This window comes from Miscanthus floridulus, chromosome 2, assembly GCF_019320115.1.
Source record: "Miscanthus floridulus cultivar M001 chromosome 2, ASM1932011v1, whole genome shotgun sequence".
Taxonomy (NCBI): Eukaryota; Viridiplantae; Streptophyta; class Magnoliopsida; order Poales; family Poaceae; genus Miscanthus; species Miscanthus floridulus.
The window spans coordinates 142016918-142027793 of NC_089581.1; the positions used below are offsets into that span (position 1 = coordinate 142016918).

The 10876-nt window shown below is 56.8% G+C and overlaps 1 long non-coding RNA gene across 1 annotated transcript; it reads right to left on the reverse strand.

Annotated features, from left to right (window-relative positions):
- Positions 1–6886: 6886 nt before the first annotated feature.
- Positions 6887–8044, reverse strand: LOC136539918 (uncharacterized). The gene is made up of 3 exons (XR_010779784.1): positions 7712–8044; positions 7547–7638; positions 6887–7049 (listed from the first exon to the last, which is right to left on the reverse strand). It is a non-coding gene; the product is annotated as an uncharacterized lncRNA (long non-coding RNA).
- Between the last annotated feature and the right edge of the window lie 2832 nt (positions 8045–10876).

Sequence of the window (10876 nt, forward strand, 5' to 3'; positions counted from 1 at the left end):
TGAGGCAATCAAGGAACGAGACTCGCCAGTCCATGCCCTGGTTGGCCTCAGGAGGCTCCGCGTCGATTTCCATGACCTCGGGCTCGGCCGAAGGGGTCTCGGTGACAGAGGGGGCCTTGGGCCCTGCGGTGGGCTCGACCGGTGGGCCCTCTTCCGCCGCCGAGGCGTAGTCGATGGAAGGCTTGTGGAGGTCTCTAGCGAAGATGTTTGGGGGGACCGGGGCCCGTGCCAACGCCATCTTTGCCAGTTCATCCATGGCCTCGTTGAATTTTCATGCAATGTGATTGAGTTTGAGATCGTCGAACTTGTCTTCTAGGCAACGTACCAACTTGCAGTATGCCTCAATTTTGGGGTCATGGCAGTTCGACTCCTTCATCACTTGATCAATGATGAGCTACGAATCACCCCGTATGTCGAGACGCCGTACTCCAAGTTCGATGGCGATCTGCAAGCCGTTGACGAGGGCTTCATACTCGGCCATGTTGTTGGAGGCGGCGAAGTGGAGCCAAATCATGTAGCGTATGTGCACTCTGAGGGGTGAGATGAAGAGCAGACCCATGCCTGCCCTGGTCTTTATTAGAGACCCATCAAAGTACCTGGTCCAGCATTCCGCCAAGACTTGAGTAGGTGGCAGTTGGGTGTCGGTCCATTCAGCCACAAAATCGGCCAAGGCCTAAGATTTAATTGCTTTCTGAGGCACAAAAGACAGGGCTTCCCCCATGAGTTCGACGGCCCACTTGGCTATCCTACCCGAGGCCTCCCGGTTCTAGATTATCTCTCCTAGGGGGAAAGACGACACCACGGTCACTGGGTGGGACTCGAAGTAGTGACGCAGCTTGTGTCGAGCTAAGACTATGGCGTAGATCAGCTTCTGGATGTGGGGGTAGCGTGTCTTAGTCTCGGAGAGCACCTCACTGATGAAGTAAATAGGTCTTTGGACGGGTAGGGCATGCCCCTCTTCCTGCCTCTCGACCACTACGGCCATGCTGACCACTTGGGTTGTTGCTGCGACGTAGAGCAAGAGGGCCTCGCCCTTGGTCAGCAGCACCAGGATGGGAGGATTGGTGAGCAGTGCCTTGAGCTTGGCGAGGGCTTCTTGGGCCTAGGGGGTCCAAGAAAAGCATTCGGATTTTCTCAAGAGGCGGTACAGAGGCAAGCCTTTTTCGCCAAGGTGCGAGATGAAGCAGCTCAGGGCTGCAGGCATCCCATAACCCTCTGCACTCCCTTGAGGTCTCGGATTGGTCCCATGTTGGTCACGGCCGAGACCTTCTCTGGGTTGGCCTCGATGCCGCGCTCCGAGACTATGAATCCCAAGAGCATGCCTCGGGGGACCCCGAAGACACACTTCTCGGGATTGAGCTTGATGCCCTTCTCTCTGAGGCATCTGAAGGCTATCTCCAGGTCATCGATGAGATCACTGGCCTTTCTGGACTTGACCACGATATCGTCCACGTAGGCCTCGACGGTTCGCCCGATGTGCTCACCGAAGACCAGGGTCATGCATCGCTGGTATGTGGCCCCTGCGTTTTTGAGGCCGAACGACATAGTCACATAGCAGTACATGCCGAATGGCGTGATGAAAGAAGTCATGAGCTGGTCGGATTCTTTCATCTTGATTTGATGGTAACCGGAATACGCATCAAGGAAAGATAGGGTTTCGCATCCCACAGTGGAGTCAACGATTTGGTCGATTTGAGGCAATGGGAAAGGGACTTTTGGACATGCTTTATTCAAACCGGTGTAGTCTACACACATCCTCCACTTCCCATTTTTCTTCTTAACTAATACAGGATTAGCTAACCACTCTGGATGGGACACTTCCTTGATGAATCCGGCCGCCAAAAGCTTCTGCACCTCCTTGCCGATGGCCCTGCGCTTTTCCTCGTTGAATCGGCGCAGGCGCTGCTTTACCAGTCTGGAGTCGGCCCGGATGTCCAGGGCGTGCTCAGTGACCTCCCTTGGTATGCCCGGCATGTTTGAGGGACTCCACGCGAATACATCGGCATTCGCGTGAAGAAAGTCAACGAGCACGGCTTCCTATTTGATGTCGAGGGTGGCGCTGATCCTTAGCGCCCGGTCGTCGGAGCAGGTGGGGTTGACTGGGACGAGCTTGACAGTCTCTACAGGCTCGAAAGTCCCGGTGCGACGCTTGGAGTCAGGCGCCTCGCTACCAAGTCGGTCGAGGTTGACGATGAGGGTCTCGGCCTCTACGAGAGCCTCGGCATACTCGATGCATTTGACGTTGCAGTCGTATGCATGCTCGTACGTGGACTCGACAGTGATGATGCCATTGGGGCCCGGCATCTTGAGCTTGAGGTAGGTGTAGTTGGGGATCACCATGAACTTGGCAAAGCATGGGCGCCCCAGGATGGCGTGATAGGTTCCCTTGAACCCAACCACCTCGAAGGTGAGGACCTCCTTGCGGTAGTTGGAGGGAGTGCCAAAGCAGATGGGCAAGTCGATGCACCCGAGGGGTCACGTGCGCTTCCCTGGCACGATGCCGTGAAAGGGCGCGGCATCGCCTCAGAGCTATGATTGGTCGAGCTCCAGGAGCTCCAGGGTGTTGGCGTAGAGGATGTTGAGGCCGCTGCCTCCGTCCATCAACACCTTGGTGAGCCGGGTGTTGCCGATGATCGGGTCGACGATGAGTGGGTACTGCCTTGGGTTTGGGACATAATCGGGGTGGTCATCCTGATCAAAGGTGATCGCCTCCCAAGACTAGTTGAGGTACCGAGGAGTGGCCACCTTTACCGAGAAGACCTCTCGACGCTCCCTCTTTCGCTGGCGAGCCGTGAGGCACGCTGAAGGCCCACCAAAGATCGTGAAGGCATTGTACACCTCGGGGAACCCGTCGTCCTTGTCGTTGTCCCTATCGCCGACGTCCCTCTTCTTGGCATCGTCATTGGGGAGCCCGAGCTTGGCGTAGTAACGCCAAAGCATGGTGCACTCTTCGAGGGTGTGCTTCACCGGGCCCTGGTGGTAAGGGTAGGGCTTTTTAAGCATATCGTCGAAGAGCCCGGGGCATCTGGCGGGGCCTCGGGGATTCTTGCGATCTGTGGCTGTGACGAGACCGGCCTCGAGGACCTCCTGCTTCCCCTGGCAACCCTTTTTCTTTTTCTTGGGGAGATGGGGGGCCGAGGCCTCGGGGGCCTCGTCCCTCCACTTCCCCTTGGCATCGTTGTCGGGGAAGATGGCCCTGACAGCCTCTTCGCCCGAGGCAAAGTTGGTGGCGATGTTGAGGAGCGCGGCCACCGAGGTCCCGGCATGAGGTGTCGGAGAGGAATGCCTAGACGATTTCTAAGTCGCCGACGCTGGGCAACTCGGTGCATTGGTTGGAGAAGCATCGGATGAAGTCCCGGAGAGACTCGTCTGTGTTCTAGCGACAACTCTTGAGGTCCTAGGAGTTTCTGGGGTGCACGTATGTGCCCTAGAAATTCCCGACGAAGACCTTTACCAAGTCACGCCAGTTGTGGATCTGCGAGGGAGGGAGGTGTTCGAGCCAGGCTCGCGCTGAGTTTGACAGGAACAAGGGGAGGTTGCGGATGATGAGCAGGTCATCGTCCGCACCGCCAAGCTGACAAGCCAGGCGGTAATCGGCCAGCCATAGCTCGGGGTTGGTCTCGCCGTTATATTTTGCGAGGTTGGCCGGTTGCCAAAACCGGGCTGGGAAGTGAGCATCGCGGATGGCCTTGCTGAAGACTTGAGGGCCAGGTGGCCCAGGGGAAGGACTATGGTCTTCCCCACTGTTGTAGCGATCGCCTCAGTGTGGGTGGTAGCCTCGGGCGGGCCCCTCGTTGTCGTGGCGCCATTACCTGCTGACCACATCATGGTCGCCTTGTGCCTCGCGTCGGTTGCCAAGGCGATCGTGCACCGAGGGGGCCTTGTTGGCCGTCGATGCCCGAGCAGGCTCAGGACGAACCGAGGCCTCTCTACCCTACCAAGGCGATGCCATGGGTAGTTCTGAGGCGCCCCCATGCCATCAAGAGGCGGAGCTTTCGACCTGCTGTACCGCGGCGGTCTCGAGGAGGTCTCGGAGCTCGTCGTGGACCAGTCGCCCCTTCGTGGTAGAGGGCTCGGGCATAGTCCGGAGTAGCATCGCCGCTGCCGCGACGTTCTGGCTGGCGCGATTGAAGATAGGGGGTTGCTCACCCCCTTTGTCATTGTTGATACGGCGGTTGACGTCGTGAGCCCTCCGCTGGGCTGCTCTGCCATCACCGCGACCCCACTGCTCTTGCTCGAGAGTGTCTCGGAGCTGCTGCAGAAGGAGTCGATCTTGTTCGACCTTGGCCTGAAGTTCACGGAGCTGCTCCAGGTCTAGGCGTCGAAGTTCCTCGGGGGCGGGGTTCCCGTTCCACGCTGCCGGAGGCTCGACGCGTGGAGGTGCGGGGTCGCCTGCCCCCTCGCGGGGCAGAAAGCAACTGCCTGTCCCTTCGTCCTCATCGCCCGTGCTCGGCATCCTGAACTCGATGTGGAAGCACTCGCGAGTGGGATCGTAAGTGCCTTCATCGTCGGAGTCGGAGTAGCCGAAGCAGTAGTCGCTCGCGGCCATGAAGCGGCGCATGGCTTCAGGGTCGCAAAGCCCAGAGAAGTCCGCTCTGGCCCATGTCACGTCCTCCTCCGAGGAGTCAGCGTGGGTGTGGGTCGAGGTTGTGACGTCGAGGTCGAGGGCGAAGCGTTGGTAGCGTCCTGAGGGCTCCGCATGAGCGGAAGCATAGGCGGTAGCATAGGCGGTGGCGGCATTGCTCAACCCGAAGGGGTACTGGGATGGTGCCATTGCCGGGCTTCGCTCCGCCGGAGTCGACCCCTCAGGACGTGGTGGGGCAGAGCTCGATGATGGGGCATCGCTGCATGCCACCGGCGTCTTTCCCTTGCCCATGCTTAAGCTGGACAGGTCCCCAACCAGGGACTCTGTACCAACAGCCGGGCATGGGATACCAGCAGAGCGCGGTGCATCGCCCTGAGCTCGCGCGGTGTCGGGATGGTCCCGCTCGCGTCGTGCCTGGCGAGCGTGACGAGAGCGGCGGCTCGGGTGCCGTCTGCGCCTGGGCTGCTGGTGCGTGATGTCGTCGTCGGTCGGTGGGGCTCTGGGTGTGAGGAGTACCATATCGTACTCACATCCTAGAGACATGAACTCTAGGCTCCCGAACCAGATCACCGTGCTGAGACGCAGTGGTCGTACGGGGTCTACCATCCGGAACTTGTTGGGATGACGAAGCTGACACGCAGTAGAGCCCCTACCTGGCGCGCCAACTATTGGTGTTTTGGATCGGCGGGCCCTCAACTGACTAGTGAAAGTGTACTGCGTGCCCCTAATCCCGGATGGTGATGCAAAGAGACATAAGGTTTATACTGGTTCAGGCAATAGGTGCCCTACATCCAGTCTGAGAGATCGATCTTGTATTTCTTGCACCGAGGTGCTTGTAGTAGGGGTTTACAAGCTAGGCGAGAGAGGGAGCTAGTCCCAGGTCTCTGCGTGGAGCGGCGTGGGTTGCTTGAGATGTTGATCTCTTGTAGTGCGGAGGAGTGCGAGTTACAGAGTGTTGTGCGTTGTTCGTCTGTGTGTGTCTGTCTACGTCCGTCTGCCTGTGCGTGCCCGTGTGTTTCTCGTGCCTAGAAACGGCCCCGGTCACTCCCTTTTATAGTTGAAGGGGAGGGGGGGGACAGGGGCGATACATGTATTCGCTACGTGGCGTTTTGTGAGCGGAGGCGGTATGCCGAGCCCTGTAGCTCGTCACTGTGGCGGCATGGTCGATGGAGCGGTCTTGTCTTCGGTGCACTGGAGCGACGCACCGGTCACGCCTGATCCTGTGTGACGTGGAAGCTCCTGTGATGGCTTGGCGCAGGGTATGGCGCATACTGTGTTCGACGTGCCGGTCGCTGTATGTTGACAACGTAGAGAGCCGAGGGCCAGTCGGTGCAGAGGCTGAACCATTGTGGGGGGCTCGGCGGGCGTGAATCCTGAGGCTATCGAGACCCCGGAGCGGATAGCCGAGGCTCGGAGGGAGCAGTTGGTCATGTACACTGATTCCGAGGCTACAGGGACCCGAACCTGAATCTCCACGCCACGCTGTCCTTGGAGCAGGTGGGGTTAGGCAGCATAGTGCCGCATGGGTGTTAGTCGTGGGCACAGTGCCGAGCACAGCAGTCGGTAACCCCTGCCCCGTCCCGTCCCTGACGACATGGCGTCGATGTGACTCCCATCTCGTCGGCCACTCCGCTGTATCGAGCTGTCGTTCGGCTGACGTCGCGGGAGTGGTTGGCCGCGCTAGTTGGACGTGATGTCCCGGTTGAGGCGGTGGTGACGGGGTAGCTGCCGAGCCGGCCTCGAGCGAGGCGGAGAATCTGCACCTCGTCCGAGGCCTTAAGGGCGGGGCCTTGGGCGAGTCGAAGAATTGGTACCTCGTCCGAGGCCTTGCGCGGGGCCTCGAGCGAGGCGGAGAATCGGTACCTCGTCCGAGGCCTTGCGCGGGGCCTCGAGCGAGGCAGAGAATCGGTACCTCGTCCGAGGCCTCACGCGCGGGGCCTCGGGCGAGACGGGATACTGCCCGAAGTGGGCCGGGTGATCCAGCCGGGCCTCGGATAAGGTGGGGGGTTTGCCGGTGGTTGTCTCTTGGCTTCGATTTTTACAAGGTCTAAGCGATTTTTTCGGTTCTTGCTTAGGGGACCCCTTTTTATGGTACCCGACACAAGCATTTACCATACTATTTTTGTCATCTCACACAAATAACAATTACTTTGGGAAAGAAGGCAACATTGCTTTTCAGAACAGTCAATAAGCTATCATGCGTTTTTCACTATCTTAAATAACAAGCACTCTATATTTGAAAAGGACAATCTTATCTTGCAAACCAAAGGAATGGAATAATAGTAGAAATACATTATGTAAAGACGAGTACACAATAAAACTTACAGATATAAAAATTATTTTAATTACAAAGCTAATTAAGTTTATTGTTACCAGGAGTCCCTTTTTCTACCTTTTTTTTCATGCCATACAATCATCACCCACCCCACTGATCTCCAATATTGTTAGGACGTGCTCCTGGCTCCTGCAACAGGTATTCTTTTACAATTTTAGCCAATAAAAGGAGCAGCTCCTTCTAATCCTTGCCAATAATTAGATAAAGATTTTCTACCCAAGACAATTGCAGATAATGGGGTATGTTCTTGTTCCCAAAATAACATGATGAAGCAAACAATTTTCTTTTTAATTGGTGTAGAAAACAGGATGTTCAGTTCCTCATGCCATCCCATCAGCGCGGGCTCTTGGAGCTGCCCTGCAAAAATCCAGTGCCATGCCACTGCAGGATGCTCAAAATCTATTTGAATAGGATCTTTATCTACTGAAACAACCTGTATTGGTCATATCACTCAATCAGCCAGACCATGCATCGATTTGATTCCAGATGAGGAACGTTAGAATTATAAGAATTAACCAGCAATCTGCTTGCTAAGTACATTTGCTTGAAATAATCCATAGATTTCCAAGGAGCACAGAGCATATTGATTGATAGCTAAAAGGAGGACACGCGATTGGTGTACTGACCATATATGGGATTTCCAATGGCTGGCGCAGTGGTACAGTGAGACGTAGCAACCCTTCAAGCTAACAAGGCTTGATCTTGTGCCGAATTAAAGCTGACAGTGAGACACTGATGGAATGTAAATTTCAATGAAGAGGATTAAAATAACGTGAAAAGGACTCACGTACAGCTCTGAACTTTGGTTGGGCTCGTCGATTGCTATGTGCTCTCCAGGGACGTCGCACCGGAGGATTTTCCTCGTACAAGCTTGCTGGTGGCAAAAACTGCTCGGCTATGCGTGCTCCTCAGCGCCGACAGCAATCAGGATCTCCAGCAGGCGATTCGGCTGTCAGGAGTCTGGGCAGCGGCCGGTAGAACTTGTTGAAGCAAAAGCAAGCGTGAGAGAGGAATTCAAGGCAGTGAGCACGGAGCGCCTCTGCACGTTTCTCACCACAGCGCGGCCGGACCGGAGAATCTCCAGGCGGCGCGTGCTTGCGAAACAAGAGAAAGAGCAGGAGGAAAGGCTGTTAAAGAGATCCTGTGTAACATACAAGTATGTTAAGCCTCGGATCTAATACTTTTCGAATGAAGAAGATTCTCCGATCGACCCCTTCAGGATCGTCCAGGGACTCTGGGGCTATGCCCATCGGACACGCTCGCGCGCATCATCTGACAAAGAGACCCGGCCGAGCCTGACTCGACCATAGCTTCCGCCTAGGGCTCGGGGCTTTCCCAAGCCTTGGGCTCCCCATCTACGGCACCTACGGGCCCGGGCCTTGGTTCCTGCCCGGCTAACGGTGCCAGCCAAGGCCCGGACACAAGAAGACAAGCCCCAGGCTACCAATACTCGGGGGCTCCCTGGCGCCGCTCCCTAGGTGTGCCCTAGCCAACTGTTTCTCCGATAGGTTCATGTCCGGGGCGTGACACAAAAAGACAAAGCTTCCCATGGCCTCTGGGGGCTCGGGGGCTTCCGGGCCCGCATGTCAGCCCTTGGAGCCGACCTCCTTCGCCACTAGAAAGACTCCAGAAGGTCTCATCCGGGGGAGGCTGGTCCAAGCCGATACCCTCTGACACGCAGAGTGTCAGAACAGAGCAGCCGAACGACACCCAGGCTTCTTCGGCTCCAAGACACCTCGACGATCCACGACATACCGCTGCAAGCCCCTCCAGGACTTCAGCGCACTTAGATAATAGATTAGAACCCCCAAACCGCCTTGTACCTGACCTATCCAATTATATAAGGGATAAGGTTGGACCTAGAGGCGGAGGATCCCGATTCGATCACTAGACACTCCATTCCATTCCATCTACCTCCGCTCTGCACCGAGAGCAAGGCAACCCGGAGAGGGACAACGAGAGCCCCTCCTCCACCGCATCCCGCTGTCTCCTTTCTCTCCGACGGGAGGGAGACTCCACCGACGGCGCGGCAACCTTAGGTTTAGCATCGAGCTAACCCCCTACCAAATCCTCTTCCTTTACACTCTGTTGTAACCCCCAGATTTTTTGTGCTCTTAAGTATAAGGATCATTAGCTGCTGGACATAGGGACTGAATTGGCCCAAACTAGGATAAACTGTTGCGTCTTCTCTGCGTGATTCTTGTGTTCCTGAGTCCACCCGAGCCACCAGAGACCCCGTACTCTGACACCGACTCGAACAACATGCTACCGCGCCACGTAGGGGGCAGCGTCAAGTGCGATTCTGGCTCTATAGGGACCGGAGCTACCCACCTCGTCGCCGAAGCAAGCGATGCCGCCCCAGACGGTGGTATTCGCTTCTCCGGCGAGTTCTCCGTCGTGGTCGACGCCTTCGCTCCGGGCCAGGTCCTCCGCTTTGGGAGCTTGGTCTGCATTATCGATTGCCACGGTGAGCTTTGTCTGCTTCACGGGACTGCGTCAACAGGCAGCGAGCCCTCGGCGTCACCTCCCCCACTAGGGCCCTCGAGAGCGGATCTCGAGGTCCTGGACCAATAGATCCAGCACAACTTGGGCCTAGATCCCACTGTGTTGGACCACCGCCGGATGTTCTACATGCTGGCTAACATTCATCATCAGGTCACTGCAGGCGAGGCGCTCCCACCATCTAATCACTTCTGGTACAACCTCCCGGATCTGCCCTTGGGAGTCCGGAGCACAGCGAAATCCTTCTAAATGGAGTTAGAGCACCTCGTCGTCTATGAGGCTCCCTGAAGTCCCATCCTCTCCGGCGCGGCAGGGGCCGATGCCCCCTCGCTGTGCGCCCTCTTCACGACCCTCCAAGGAAGCAATCTAGAGCACCACTCTGGCGACGCCGAGTATGATGTGACGCCTCATGAATGACGTCACATCAACATCAAGGCTCCCGCTGCGGGAGCACACAGACTCGCATCGCCGGAACAAAGCCCTAACTACCACGCGGACCGTCCCAAGGGGGGGGACGGCACGACAGCAAGCAGCACAGGCGCACCAGGGAGCCCCTACGACGGAGCGCAAGCTTCAAAAATGGAAGCTGGCACAGCAACACCATGCGCAAACCCCCATGGGTAGCGACGACGACTACACCAAGGCCCCCATGGACCCGAGTCGATGGGCGGAGAAGAAATGGCAGCGTTGGCACCTGGTCCATCCAACTCCCAGAGCACGTACGGCGCACCCCGCAGCAGCAGTGGCTTGGCAGGTCCCTCCACCCAGGCGCCTAGTCCCCAAGAGGGGCCAGCCTAGTCGAGTGCCGGCATCTTATCTTAACTAGGACGCCCCCGCCTCTACCTCCCGTCAAGCATCTAGGAGAAGGGTAGGAAGCTATGTAACTCTTCCTCTTTACTTCCTGCATTTCATTTCCTAGGCTGAATATTAAGCTCGCTTATCGTTGACCGCTAATCCCTCCTCCTTCCGATGAGTGCAAAGTGACATCCGCACACCGCTCGCCAAGCCAACTCGGCCTCCTCCTCCTAGTGTATTTGCGTCTCTCGGCTCCCCGACCTAGCGCCCATGCTTGTGCGCCATTGAAAGGGGTCATGAACCCTAGCCACCCATGGCATGGCCAAGGATCTCGAGGGAAATAAGGCCCCAAATACCGACCAAAAGGGGTGAGCACCCATGACACCCAAGAAGTAGAAAAACAGGGGCAGCAAAGAAACAACAAACAAACGAACTTAATATTTACAAAAAATGTTATATTATTTTGGGGACTTCACCCCATTTTTCAGCCATAGAGCACCTGCTAGTTGATCCTTCTTCTTTCGCTGGCATGGGCGGAGAGGCACAGCGTGCGAACATCACCCTTCGCGATCCGGTGAGGGACCATGGAGGACCATGTCCAGCGGAGCGATCCTCAGGACGGTGTCGGCGGTTTCCTCTAGCTAGGGTATGGTGATAGG